Genomic DNA, 13,311 nt, shown 5'->3' with positions numbered 1-13,311 from the left:
CCAGCAGGGAGGCGTAAATCAAGACCACAACTGCACAACAGTTTGCATCTACTGTCTTTGCGAAAATCAACAGCAATGCCAAGTGCTGACGAGTATGTGGATCACGTGTGTCCCGAGACATGGACATAGAACATTCCATGTAAACAGGTCAAGATTAGAAGTGCTTCTGGTAAATGTATGGATGCATTCTGAAAACGTTATTTTTTGCAGGCTTTATCTTTGCATAGATCTTATGGGAGGGTCTCCTGTAGGCCCTTAAAGACACATGGAGTTATGTTGTTTTCCAATTGATGCTTATTCTCTTAGTACCACCTTCTCCTTTCCTCTAAGCATCATCAGAGAACGCTGTTTCCAGCAGCCATCCCTGAGACAGAGGCAATGATTCTTTTGGTTTCATCTGCACATAAATTCTTGGGATTTTTTCCCCTCTCTTCCTGCATTTTGGAAGTGCCTGTTTTGTCCTCATTTAATTAGTTCAGTTACTTTATTTCAAGAAATAAACAAATACTGTAGCCCAGAGACTGTAAAAATAGTAGCCCCAGTTGAATTCAGGTGGCAACATTTGTAATTTGGCATGTGCAGTTTGTTAAAAATAAATACATTGCATATAAAACTCCAGATATCTGGCTTCTCTCGGAAGACTAAAGATGGAGTCACCCTGGTCCTATATCCACCGGGCCCTGCTCAGCTGGGGTCAGTGGCGGGTGGTCAGGTGAGCCAGACCCTGTGGAAGAGGCTGCTCAGTCTCTCACTCATGTTCACCGCAGCCACCCCTTCATAGGCCTCATGTCTGCATCCTCACTTACCTTCCTAGCTGGACCCTGTCAGAATCTGTGTTTACAATTTTCCTGTATAGCTTTGTTCACCAAAAAGAAACATTATATACTCAATAATTCACTAACAATTATTTATTTATTTATTTATTGAGATGGAGTCTGGCTCTGTCTCCCAGGCTGGAGTGCAGTGGCACGATCTCAGCTCACTGCAAGGTCCGCCTCCCAGGTTCAAGGCATTCTCCTTCCTCAGCATCCCGAGTAGCTGGGACCTATGCACGCACCACCACACCTGGCTAATTTTTGGGTTTTTTTGTTTTTTTTTTTTTGTAAGTAGAGATGGGGGTTTCATCATGTTGGCCAGGGTGGTCTCGAACTCCTGACCTCAAGTGATCCACCCACCTCGGCCTCCCAAAGTGCTGGCATTACAAGTGTGAACCATCGCCCGGGGACCCAATAATTCACTAACATTTAAAGAAAAGAAGTGAAAGTTACAAAGACTTTGGGGCTCCAGGAAAATGCAATGCTAGCTTGGAGCTGGAACTGACTGCACGACAAACATATTTTCTAACCAATGTTCTAGAACTTAAGTCGTAGTAATAAGCTCCTGATTTAGAAAACTGAAAATAAGCTGTGTGCACTGAAACACGTGTGTCCTGATCGCTGTAGTGCATTTGAAAATTCCCAGAACACCAGCACTTCGCCTCCCTGCACCAGCTCACTACCAGCCACGGCAGGGAGTCCAAGGAGGATGGCTGTGGTTCGCTTCCTAAAACTAATCCAAAATCCCACCCGCCCGTGCCACATAGTGAGTCACAGTTGGGATTGTCTTTACTGTTCCTTTTGTTTTTGTGGATTATCAAGTCACTAAACTTAGCCAGGCGTGGTGGCAGCACCTGCAGTCCCAGATACTGGGGAGGCCAAGGTGGGAGGATCGCTTGAGCCCAGGAGTTCGAGTCCAGCCTGGGCAACACAGTGAGGCCCCACCTCTAAAATAAATGCATAAAATTTTAAGTCCCTAAACTCTGTCTCTGAGGCCGCCATGGAGCTCTGCCAGAGAGAGCCGCTTCAAGGTGACAGGTGAGGAGACAGGTGAGCCACAGCCTCCTTGCTGAGACACCTTCGGGACCCCTTCAGGGGTAATGACCAAAGAGGGTACTCATGCAGGGCCACCCTGGGGGTCCACTCGGCACTGGGCTGGCTGTACCTAACTCAGGGCTGGGTCTGAGCCTCCTCCTCCCCAGCCCTGCTCCCTCCGCCTCCTCTCACAGGGGTCAGACCTGCCTGGAGGTCTGGTGCTCCCCCACCATCCTCTGCAGGGTTTCTTCCTGCACGTCCCATCCCATCTCATCTCGGCACCTGCTTCCCAAACTGACAACTGAGTAACCCAAACTGATGCGGTCTTCCTCTAACAATCTGACTTCTGTCTATTTTGGCAAAAATCAATGCTATTACATCATATTTTACAAAGTATAACAACTGATTAATTTCTCAATGCAAAAATTATGTGTAGCTCCCTAATAAAATGCACATTTGTTCACTCAATCAATCACTCCAATTAGACTAGGACAATGGCCTAAATCAGAAATCAATCTATGAAAGCTTAACCCAATCATCAGCACATTGTTCCCATAAGGAGTCAATAAACAGCTCTTCATTTTACTCCCACCAAGTGTACCATAAAAAGCTGAGCATAGATGAATTTACGTCAATTGAATTAATTTTCTTCTTGATTCCATATCCAGCATGTATCCGTTTCTATCAATTCAGATGGAGATTTCAGAGCCCCCAGTCCAACAAAGTATGGCCTTCTACAAGTGAAAAGTGTTTAAATGAATATGTGTATGTGAAGCCAATGACTTAGTCTCCGTTCCAGAAATGTAGATTTTCATCTATTGGATCTTATGAGTATCAAGGTGGTTTGGTGGAAAGAATAACAGCTTTGGATTCTATAGGACCTTTGTTTAAATCTAGATTTGCCCAAGCTGAGATGCTGGCCACACTTCCCCACTCAGTTTCCCATGTCAGTGTCTCTGTCAGTTTCTGTGTGATGGGGCAATACCACTCTCCTTACAGGGATGTAGAGGAGCTTATAAAATAATAAAGTAAGCATTTCATAAAGCAGGTGACAGATTTAGTGTCAGGTCAGCTAATAGGACATGAGGAAGATAACAAGAGCCACCGTGGCTGCAGCGCTGGTACTCAGCTCCCGGCACCTGGCCGAGAACCAGGAGGGCAGACAGTCAGGGGTGAGTAACCAATCTCAGGACAGGTATTTCCTTGTACAGCTTGTTACTGCTGCTCATTTTATAATTCATCATTATTGTTATTTTTTATGCATTTCATTCCCTACCCGCTTTCAGAAAGGAATCGAGACCATCTCTAGCAATGATGCATGGCCTTCCCAGTCACTGGGGACAGGCCTCTGGGTTGCAGGCACACTGTCCCACCAAGAGCACCCAGCTCCACTTTGAGTCCTAAGTGACACAGGGCACGCCAGCCAGGAGGGAGATTTCTGCCTGTCACACACTGAAGGATACTTGTGTTGCTTTCAATTCACCACCAGTAACATTTAAAACATATCCTATCTGCAATCCTCTACCTAGGCTTGGGAAAAGATGTGGCCAATTTAACCCCAGCATCCACACAGCCTAATAGCCAGGTACAGACTTTTGCCCTACAGAAAGAACTAATGCCAACTTTTACCATCAACTCGGCCTTCCCGCCTTCAAAACTAAACACAGACACTGTCCCAAGGTTATTAGAGTGCCCGTCTCCTGCACTTTGCTTGACAAAGATAATCAAAACGTGGCCACTTCTAAATGACTAAATGAAAGCCTGTCAGAAGGTGAACAATTAATGCATTTGCCTAAAATGCAGCATTTTGAAATTGGTAATTTAGAATTAATCTTGAAATTATTATGAAGTGGTTTTAGGAAGGACGGACGACTCATGGTCATGTTACTTTACCACTTGAAACGACCCATTTAAAACCCCAAACACTCTTCGGTTAACCAAAAGTAAATTCCCATGAAATTTCTGAGCAACTGTCTTTAGAAAACTCAGTCCAACTTTATTGTAACAAAAATCTTGCAATGAGATGGAGTAGCTAAAGATCTCACATTAAACAAGTCATTAAAAAGGAAACAGTCAAATGTAGCCAATCACGTCCCATGCTGTGATCTGGAAACACCAGTCCACCGGCGATACCTTATCACAGGGAAATCATAAGAGTTTTTGACAAGGCCAGAGAGGGAGGCAAAGCGTGGAAGCAGGAGCCATTGAATTTACCAGAGGTGGGTTTTGATGGTGACAACAGACCTGCACTGGCTCTTCAGTGCCAAGCACTAGGGGCTCCGCGGTGGGGTCTGCACTGAGAGAGCCTAAGCGGGGCTAAAGGTTGATGAACAGGGTAAATGTGATTGGGCGAGTTAAGGACACCCCTCCTCCAAAGGAATCCAGGAAATCAGGCTCTTCTCAAACACACATTCTGATCTTCCCCTTCCCTGTTTAGGAGAATTCCAACATTTCCCACCTACCTCTGATTTGACCAGGGATAGCACCCACGGACTTTCAGCACCGGACGGGTCTGTGGAGGTGGGAGTTCCAGGGATGTAAGCCTAAAGGCGGCCCTGCCCTTCGGTGACATAACCTCGGGCAAGTAACTCAAGCCCTGCTTCGTCAGACCACTTGTTTACGAGGTCAAAGTGCGAAGGGGATGGGAGGCAGGTGTATCAGTCACGTGTCTACGGCAGGGACCGAACAGATTACTTTGGTGAATGCTCTTTTTCTAATTTCCAAAATAAAACCATTACTTTCAGTTTGCTTCCCCAGTCCTGGTACACAGACGCGCGTCCAGGCGCAGGATGTAGCTCCCCGGCGTGGAGTCTGCACTGGGGCCCAGCCTGGGGCGCAGCCTGGGGCGGGGCAGCACCCTCCCTCCAGGAAGGCCTGTTCTAGAATCCACACTCCTGGGGACTTTCCCACTCGGCCACACTGCCTTTAACCCAGTAGTCTTCAGGCTGCTGCAGCGCGTCCCCCTGGCAGATACGCCAGGACAGGGCCACACACAGGTAGGGTGACCACAGAGGGCGGCCACTCCATGAAGTCAGCTTCGGAACATTTAAGGCCCCTACACCTTCTAAGGCCAAGGGGCCCTGTTCGGTCTGAATGTCAATGGCATGCAGCTGCTTTTTAGACAATGTCCTCAAGAAGATACTTAAGAGTAACCAGAAATGGATACAAGAAGCGAGTTGTAACAGGCACAGGCTAACGCCGAACTCTGTGGGGGAGGGGGATTAGTTGGAAAGAGGGAGGGGAAGCAGCAAAGAAGTGACCAAATTAAGAGAGTGCTCAGCATCCTTGGGAGACCCCTCTGAAGCTTTTAAACTGAGAAGACGAAGTTCAGCAATTCCTAAGCGAGTCGGAGCAGCCGCGCCTGCAATTTAAAAGCTGTAGGATCCTGGGTCCCTCTAGCAGCCTGGGCCCGCCGCCCGCCCCACCTCCCGGCCCCCAGCAGGCTCTCGGAGCTGGCTTTCATTTTTAATAAGAGCCGCATGCTCATCACCCTCTGTCTGGAGGCCAACAGCCCACATCTTTCCTTCTACTAAGATCATGTTTCCCAGGAAAAAGAACCCAACTGCTCAAGTATTCTCTTAGACAAGGCTTTTAAAATTGTGCTTTTTTTTTTTTTTTAAAGGTCTGGGAAGCCATTTATAAAAGCATTTTCCCCATGTCACTAAACTTCTCTCAAAGTTAAAAAAAAAAAAAAAAACAAAAAAAAAACTGCACCATTTTCAACTAGCTCCAAATACTAATAACCCTCCTTTCCTAAGTACTTGGGACCAATGTTCCAAGGGTCTTGGGGTGGCCAGGAGTGGGTTTTCGCCCCCACGGCTCTTGTTCCCGGACTGACCCCATCCCCTGACCCGCCGGGTGCAAACGCGCCGCCGGTCTCCGGGCCGAACCCACGGTCAACCCTGGGCCCCGCAGCCCTCCCCGCGCGGAGCGGCAAAAGTGAAACTGCCCCCTCGGCCTGGGCGCGCGAGGAGGAGGCCCCTGGGGGGGTCCCGGGTCCGCCGCGCCCCGAAACCAGGCGGCGGGCGCGTCCTGTCCACCGGGGAGCCGAGCGGGGCCCGGAGCAGAGTCCAGGACGGAGGGATGGGACGTCCCCGCGGGAACCCACTCGCCCTCCCTCGGCCCGGCCCGGGCCCCTCCCGGGCGCCCCGAACCCCCGGGCCTCCCGCTGGGCCCAGCGCCACCGAGGCTGCTGCGGGAAGCGGCCGGGGCCTCGCGCTGGACCAGGCCGCCGGGGAGGCCGGGGTTGCGGGGGGCGCACAGGACCCGGGCCCAGACCCCCTCCCGGCCCCGCGCCTTCCCAGGCCCCGCGCCCCGCGGAGCGCGGCCGGCCCATTGCGGCGCGGGGCCCCGGGCGGCCCGAGGTCGGACGGCTGGGGCAGGGGCGACCTCCGGCGGCGGGAGGGCGACCTCGGGCGGCGGCGGGGCGTGGGGGAAGTGGGGGGCGGCCCGACCTCGGGCGGGGGCCTCGGTACTCACCTGCAGCCGCCGCCACCTGCTCGTCGCGCGGGCGTCCCCGGCGTCGCCTCCGCGGCCCCGCTCCGGCCGCTGCGCTCCTCGGCCCTGGGCCCGGCCCGGCCCTGCGTCGGGGCCTCAGCGAGTGCGGCGCCCGCCGCCCCCGGCCCCCATCCCGCCGCCCTCCGCCCTCCGCCCTCGGCCGCGCCGCCGCCGCCACTTCCTGTGCGCGGCGATCCCACAGTTCCGCCGGCGCGCGCGGGGCGGCCGAGGGACACGCGGGGGGGGCGCGCGGGGGGACACGGGGGAAGGACGCGGGGGGGCGACGCGGGGGACGCGGGGGGAAGCGCGGGGGGACGCGGGGGGCACGGGGGGCACCTTGGGACACGGGGTCACGGGGGACACGGGGTCACGGGGGACACGGGGGGGCACGGGGTCATGGGGGGGCACGGGGCGCACGGGGGGACACCCGCGCGGAGAGAGGTGCGGGCCGAGGGCGCCGGCGGGGCCGGGTGCGGAGCCTGCATGGGATCCGCTAACGGACGGGGCTGGGGACCGGGTTGGGGGAGAGGGACGGACGGGCCGGGACCGCGGGGGGCGCGGGGGGCGCCGGGGATCGGGGAGGTCGGAGCTGAACGGGGGCAGGTGGCGAAGGACCAGGCTGGGGTCCCGCGAGGGCTCCCACGGACGGGGTCGGGCGCAGAGGGGGCCGGGGCGCGGGGTGGGGCCGGGAGGGGCCTCCGAGCTCTCCCTGGGCCCCGGCATCTCCCCTGCGGGGGTCTCCTGCGGGCTCCGGGGAAGTTTCGGGCGCGAGCTCCTCCCCCAGTCGGCCGGGGCTTAGGGTCGCCGTCAGGGGTCGCCGCGCGGCGGGCTTGGTGGGGACGGCCCTGCGAGCAGCGGCTCCGCGGAAGGAGCGCGTTTCAGCCCACGTGCTGCGCCCTTGGACTTATTCATAGTTGGCACCCGGCTGGCAACACTGTATCGACACTTGACCGTGGCGGGGGTGGGGGTCGCCCCGGAGCTGCCCTGCGAACCCCCGCGGGCGCTGACGCCGTCCCCTCCCGACCGCGGAGCCATCTCAGCCCCGGGACAGCGGCTCCTGTTCCGCCCTCCCCTGCACCTGGCCCGCGGCCGATCCCAGAACCCGCGGAGGCCGCGCAGGTGCCGCCGTCAGGGCAGGGCCCGCTGCGGGCTCCGCCTCCTGCACCCGCTACCTTGTGTGACCTGGCGTCTGCTCAGGTCCTCAGGCCCAGGCTGGACTTGCTGAGCTTGGATGGGCTTCATTTGAAAACCATTTAAAATACCAAGTACTGGTACTGTCTACTGTGCCCCTTTTTTTCCTTTTTTTTTCTTTTTTTTTTTTAATTATTGAGACAGGGTCTGGCTGTGTCGCTCAGCCTGGAGTGCGGTGGTACAATCATAGCTCACTGAAGCCTTGAACTCCAGGGCTCAAGTGATCCTCCCACCTCAGCCTCCCAAGTAGCTGGGACCGCAGGCACACACCGCCATGTCTGGCTAATTTTTAAATTTTTTTTTGTAGAAATGGGGCCTCACGGTGTTGCCCAGGCTGATCTCGAACTCCTGAGCTCAAGTATTCTCCCACCTCCTCCTCCCAAAGTGCTGGGATTACAAGTATGAGCCCCCGCACCCAGCCTGCACCTCCCTTTAAGCCTCCTCAAATTATTTCGGAAAATACTTAGACTAAAATAAAATGAAAGTACCGTGCACCTGTCCTACTCACAGTTCCGTTATTCTTGAAAAAGGAGTTAAGATTTGCAAAGCTCGTGGAATTCACCATTTGTAAAACCTCTCACCCCTCATGTCACTGGGTAATCTGTGCCACAGATAAATTCCCACAGGCACCTGCAGGATGTGTGGATACAGGGATGTGCTGACTTACAGCTCTACCTATAATCACAGGAAGACTGACAATAACCAGACACTTGGTTAAATAAACTCTAGAACATTCATTTAGCATTTTTAATTTAAAACATTTTTCTAAAGTTGTGATGTGATAATTCTGTGTACACAAATAGGATATAGTCTCCAAGATCTGTTCAACTAAAAAATAAAAATAGTGCAGAGCAGTGAATATACAATGATGTGCTTTATTTAAAACAAACAAACAAAAAATGGCCAGGCGCGGTGGCTCACACCTGTCTGTAATCCCAGCACTTTGGGAGGCTGAGGCGGGTGGATCACGAGGTCAGGAGTTCAAGACTAGACTGGCCAAGATGGTGAAACCCCGTATCTACTAAAAATACAAAAAAAATTAGCCTGGCATGGTGGCAGCCACCTGTAATCCCAGCTACTTGGGAGGCTGAGGCAGAGAACTGCTTGAAGCTGGGAGGCAGAGGTTGCAGTGAGCCAAGATTGTGCCACTGCACTCCAGCCTAGGTGACAGAGTGAGATTCTATCTCAAAAAAAAAAAAAAAAAACGACCAGATGCGGTGGCTCACACCTGTAATCCCAGCACTTTGGGAGGCCAAGGCGGGTGGATCACTTGAGGTCGGGGGTTCCAGACCAGCCATGGTGAAACTCCACCTCTGCTAAAACAAGATACAAAAATTAGCTGGGCGTGGTGGTACTCTCTTGTAATCCTAGTTACTCAGGAGGCTGAGACAGAAAAATTGCTTGAACCCGGGAGGCAGAGGTTGCAGTGAGCTGAGATCTAGCGATTGCACTCTGGCCTGGGCGACAGAGCGAGACTCTGTCTCAAAACAAACAAACAAACAAACAAAAAAACAGAAAACAACATAGGCAGATACAAGTCCAGAAAGCTCTGCGAAGATATGATACTGAATGGGCAGGGGTAAAGAAATTTTATTACAATAAGATTTCTATGTATGTTAGGTAGTAATGTTTAGATTTATCATAAGCACACATTTTATAATTTATAAATTTTATAATTTATTATTATTATTAGAAAAAGGGTGTCCCCCTGTCAGCCAGGCTAGGAGTGCAGTGGTATGATCATAGCTCACTGCAGGATCCCTGAAGGGATCCTCCCACCTCAGCTTCTCAAATAGCTAGGGCTATAAGCATGCACCACCACGCCCAGCTATTTATTTATTATTTATTTAGTAAAGATGGGGTCTCACTCCGTTACCCAGGCTGCTCTCAGACTCCTGGCTTCAACGATCCTCCCCTTGGCCTCCCAAAATGCCGGGATTACAGGCATGAGCCGCCCAGCTCTGCATACTTATTAAAAATGAATTATGATGTACCTCTTCATTTAAACATTGGATGGCTCCTTCAGCCTCACTTTGAGCTTTTAGTCAGCCCCAAATATTATGTTTGTCTCAATGGTGTAAAATGTCACTGATGGACCAGCCTGGGCAACAAAATTAAAATTAGCTGGGTGTGGTACAGCACACCTGTAGTCTCAGCTACTCAGGAGGCTTAGGTGGGAGTCGAGGCTGCAGTGAGCCATGAACGTGCCCCCTGCACTCCAGCCTGGATGACAGAGACAGACCCTTTCTTCATTAGAACCTGTGATCACTGAGACCTGAGCCGAGCCCCTGGAGAGCCGCAGGTGCTGAGACACTCAGAAAAGCATTTGAAGGGAGCTGGAAGTCAACCACCCACCCTCAACTGTTTACAGGGTTCCAGCGTGCAGGTGCTCAGACTGGCAGGAAACGTCATCGCTAACCTTTGTTGAGCCCTTGTTACGTGTGTAGATTAGTTCATTAACCAAAACCAGGCCACAAGGTAGAGACGACTGACACCCCATTTTACCTTTAAGGAAACTGAGGCACAACAAACCTCCCTACCTTATCTGCCAGCACACGGGGCAGCAGAGGCAGGCAGCCCGGCTCTAGGCCCTGATGCAGCCACAGCGCAGCAGCTTCTCCTGACCCGGTAATGGGGTTGGTTATTAAGAAAGAGACTCGTGGTGAGCCAAGATCATGCCATTGCACTCCTGCCTGGGCAACAGAGTGAGACTGGATCTCAAAAAAACAAAAAAAAAAAAAAAAAGAGAGACTTAGATCCTCAGTCTTCTCAATGAAAAACTGGGGGCAAAGGGAGATTCTGACCTTGAGTAGTATTTGTCCAGAGAGGGGATTTTTGCTAGGAATGAAGAAAGGAAAAGTAGTTTTTTTGTTTATTTGTTTGTTTGAGACAGAGACTTGCTCTGTCGCCCAGGTTGGAGTGCAGTGGCACGATCTTGGCCCATTGCAGCCTCCGCCTGCCTCCTGAGTTCCAGCAATTCTCCTGCCTCATTCAGCCTCCGGAGTAGCTGGGATTACAGGCACCCGCCACCACACCTGGCTAATCTTTGTATTTTTAGTAGTGATGGGGTTTCACCATGTTGGCCAGGCTGATCTCGAACTCCTGACGTCAAGTGATCCACTCACCTTGGCCTCCCAGAGTGCTGAGATTACAGGTGTGAGCCACGTGCCCAGCCTTTTGGTATTTGTTGTCCACGGCGCATATGAGCCAGGCCCTGGGAAAGGGGCCCCCTCTTCATTATTCGCTCTAATTCTCAGCCTGAACTTGCTGACATCTGGCCTCACAGATAAGCAAACTGAGCCGGAGAGGTGATCCCAGGGCCAAATGGCAGATTGCTGCCCGCCTCCACACCCAGAAGGAGGCTTTCCAGTTCTGAGGGGGCCTCATTGGACAACTCTCCCATCCAGCCCTGCCCAAGGCCCAGGGGGCCCAGTCTGGCTCAAGGCAGGTCAGGGGAGAGGACAGGCAGCGGCTGGCAGTAGGGAGGGCCCTGGAGCAGGTGGGGCTGGACGCTGAGTCGCGCGACTGTCAGGGGAGCTGAGAGCCAAGGCTCAGCGCCAGCCTGTGACCTTAAACAAGGACGTTACCCATTTGGTCTTAGTTTCTTTTTTTGTAAAATGAGGAGGTTCCCACCCAGATTTCCCTGATCTCCAAGAGGATGCCGGGAGAGCCAGGGGCCCTCGGGGTAACTCCGGCATTCTTAAAAGCCCAAAGACAACTCTATATTTATCTCAGATGTAAAAGTTTACCAAAACAAAAGATAATAACTTTGCTGTAAATACACGAACTCCAGTGTGTGGACACTAATCTGTACTGGATGGACGTTAACTATTTTTGGCTAATAGGTAATAGGAAAACAATGCAAACAAAAGCTTTTTTTCCTAGGAGACACATTATTTTTTAAACATAGACTTCTACAGAGGCAAAAATTATACACAAGATCTTTCACAGCAAAGAGATTAGAAACCCTGGGTGCGCTAAGACCTCACCCCTGGAAATGATTCTTGAGAAACTGAGTGCAGTCTGGAGGCGATGAGTCCGGTGAGATTGTTGCCATCTGTCAGAGGCTTTTGAACCAGAGCAACTCCATCTTGAACAGGGGCTGAGTAAAAGGCTGAGATCTACTGGGCTGCATTCCCAGACAGGTAAGGCATTCTAAATCACAGGATGAGCTAGGAGGTCGGCACAAGATATAGGTCATAAAGACCTTACTGATAAAACAGCTTGCAGTAAAGAAACTGGATAAAACCCACCAAAACCAAGATGGCCACAAGAGTGACCTCTGACCGTCCTCACTGCTACACTCCCACCAGCGCCATGACAGTTTACAGATGCCATGGCAACGTCAGGAAGTTACCCTAGATGGTCTAAAAAGGGGGCATGAATAATCCACCCCTTGTTTAGCATATCATCAAGAATAACCATAAACATGGGTGACCAGCAGTCCTCAGGGCTGCTCTGTCTATGGAGTAAGCCATTCTTAATTCCTTTATTTTCCTAATAAACTGCTTTCACTTTACGGACTCGCCCTGAATTATATTTCTTGTGCAAGATCCAAGAACCCCCTCTTGGCGTCTAGATCCGGACCCGTTTCCTGTAACACATCCATCCCCCATCCCAGGGGTCAGCAGAGAGTAGAGAGCGACTCCCAGAGGAGCCTGGCCTCATCAGCCTGGAGGTCAAAGTCAAGGTCACAAGAGCAGGACAACGCCAGCAGGTGGGGAAGTGTCTGCACCGAGTAGCAGCCCTGGGTATGAGTCCAGACCCCATCTCCTCCTGCAAAGTGGGGCGACAGTAACCGCACTGTGAAGTGGCCACATGGTAAAGACCGCAGGCCTGCAAAGCCCAGCGCAGGGCCTGGGCAGGTGAGAGCTGGGAGCTCTGGTCCATACTTCACACCCTCTCAGCGAGTGTCAGAGTCTGAGCGGCTCCAAGGTCCCGGCTCAGGGAGGAGAAGAGACAGAGAGAGACCAAGGGGAGGCTGTTGGGGTGCAGAGGACGAGGCAGCCCTCTTCAGGCACCCCAGCCAGTCCGAGCAGGCGGGGTGTGTGGCCCCGTGCTCCTGGCCAGCAGCCTTTGCTCGGGGCCTGGGCCTGAGGCTCACCTGCCAGTCCCACTCCCCTCTGGTGTCTTTCACAGAGGTTACGACACCCCGCATGCCCCGTGCACCTAAACTCCACTGAATGTCCACCGCCTGGAGGCCTGTGTGACCCAGGGGCCCGCAAAGGAGACCTCGGTCTCCCGCTTGCTTAGAAATGCAGCTTGGACCAGAGCACCTCCCGGGGCCCACACCCTACTCTGCAGGCAAGGGCAGGCGCCTGTGCCCCTGTTTCCGAACTGAAGACCCATCCACGGGCCCCTTAAATTCACTAAAGCCTCCTCATGAAGGCAGGAGCCACTGCCCCAAGCAGGCTCCTGTCACAGGGAAGGGGACAGACCCACTTCAACTCCTTAGCCATGTATTTCCCCCTCAGAAAACACAGGGAAATGCCATCTCTCAAAGGAAGGCCTCCCTTCCTCCCAGACGCCTGCACTCCAGGACACACGCCATGTGCACACGAGCAAGCAAAAACTTTAGTTTTTCTCTTTTACACAAATATTTTTTCAAATTATACTCTGGGGCAAAAAACAAAACAAAACAAAACATACCAACGGTTTCTAAAAATTAACAGCCAGGCCATGGTGGCTCCCTCCTGTAATCCCAGCACTTTGGGAGGCCGAGGTGGACAGATCACCTGAGGTCAGGAGTTCAAGACCAGCCTGGCCAAAATGG

The 13,311-nt window shown here is 52.6% G+C and overlaps 1 protein-coding gene across 4 annotated transcripts in view; it reads right to left on the bottom strand.

The window, feature by feature from the left end:
• The window catches only part of AGPAT3 (1-acylglycerol-3-phosphate O-acyltransferase 3), a 122,797-nt gene extending 116,315 nt beyond the window's left edge, over positions 1–6,482 (bottom strand). The window contains exon 1 of one of the 4 annotated variants that reach the window (XM_024239229.3): positions 6,330–6,482. The gene's annotated coding sequence lies outside the window, so the exon portion shown is untranslated. The remainder of the gene's footprint in view (positions 1–6,329) is intronic. The other 3 variants (XM_024239230.3, XM_054542431.2, XM_054542435.2) reach the window with 3 other exon arrangements.
• Between the last annotated feature and the right edge of the window lie 6,829 nt (positions 6,483–13,311).

Source organism: Pongo abelii, chromosome 22 (assembly GCF_028885655.2).
Source record: "Pongo abelii isolate AG06213 chromosome 22, NHGRI_mPonAbe1-v2.0_pri, whole genome shotgun sequence".
NCBI classification, from domain to species: Eukaryota; Metazoa; Chordata; class Mammalia; order Primates; family Hominidae; genus Pongo; species Pongo abelii.
The sequence above is the reverse complement of the archived record's forward strand: the minus strand, read 5'-3'. Positions and strand labels throughout refer to the sequence as shown.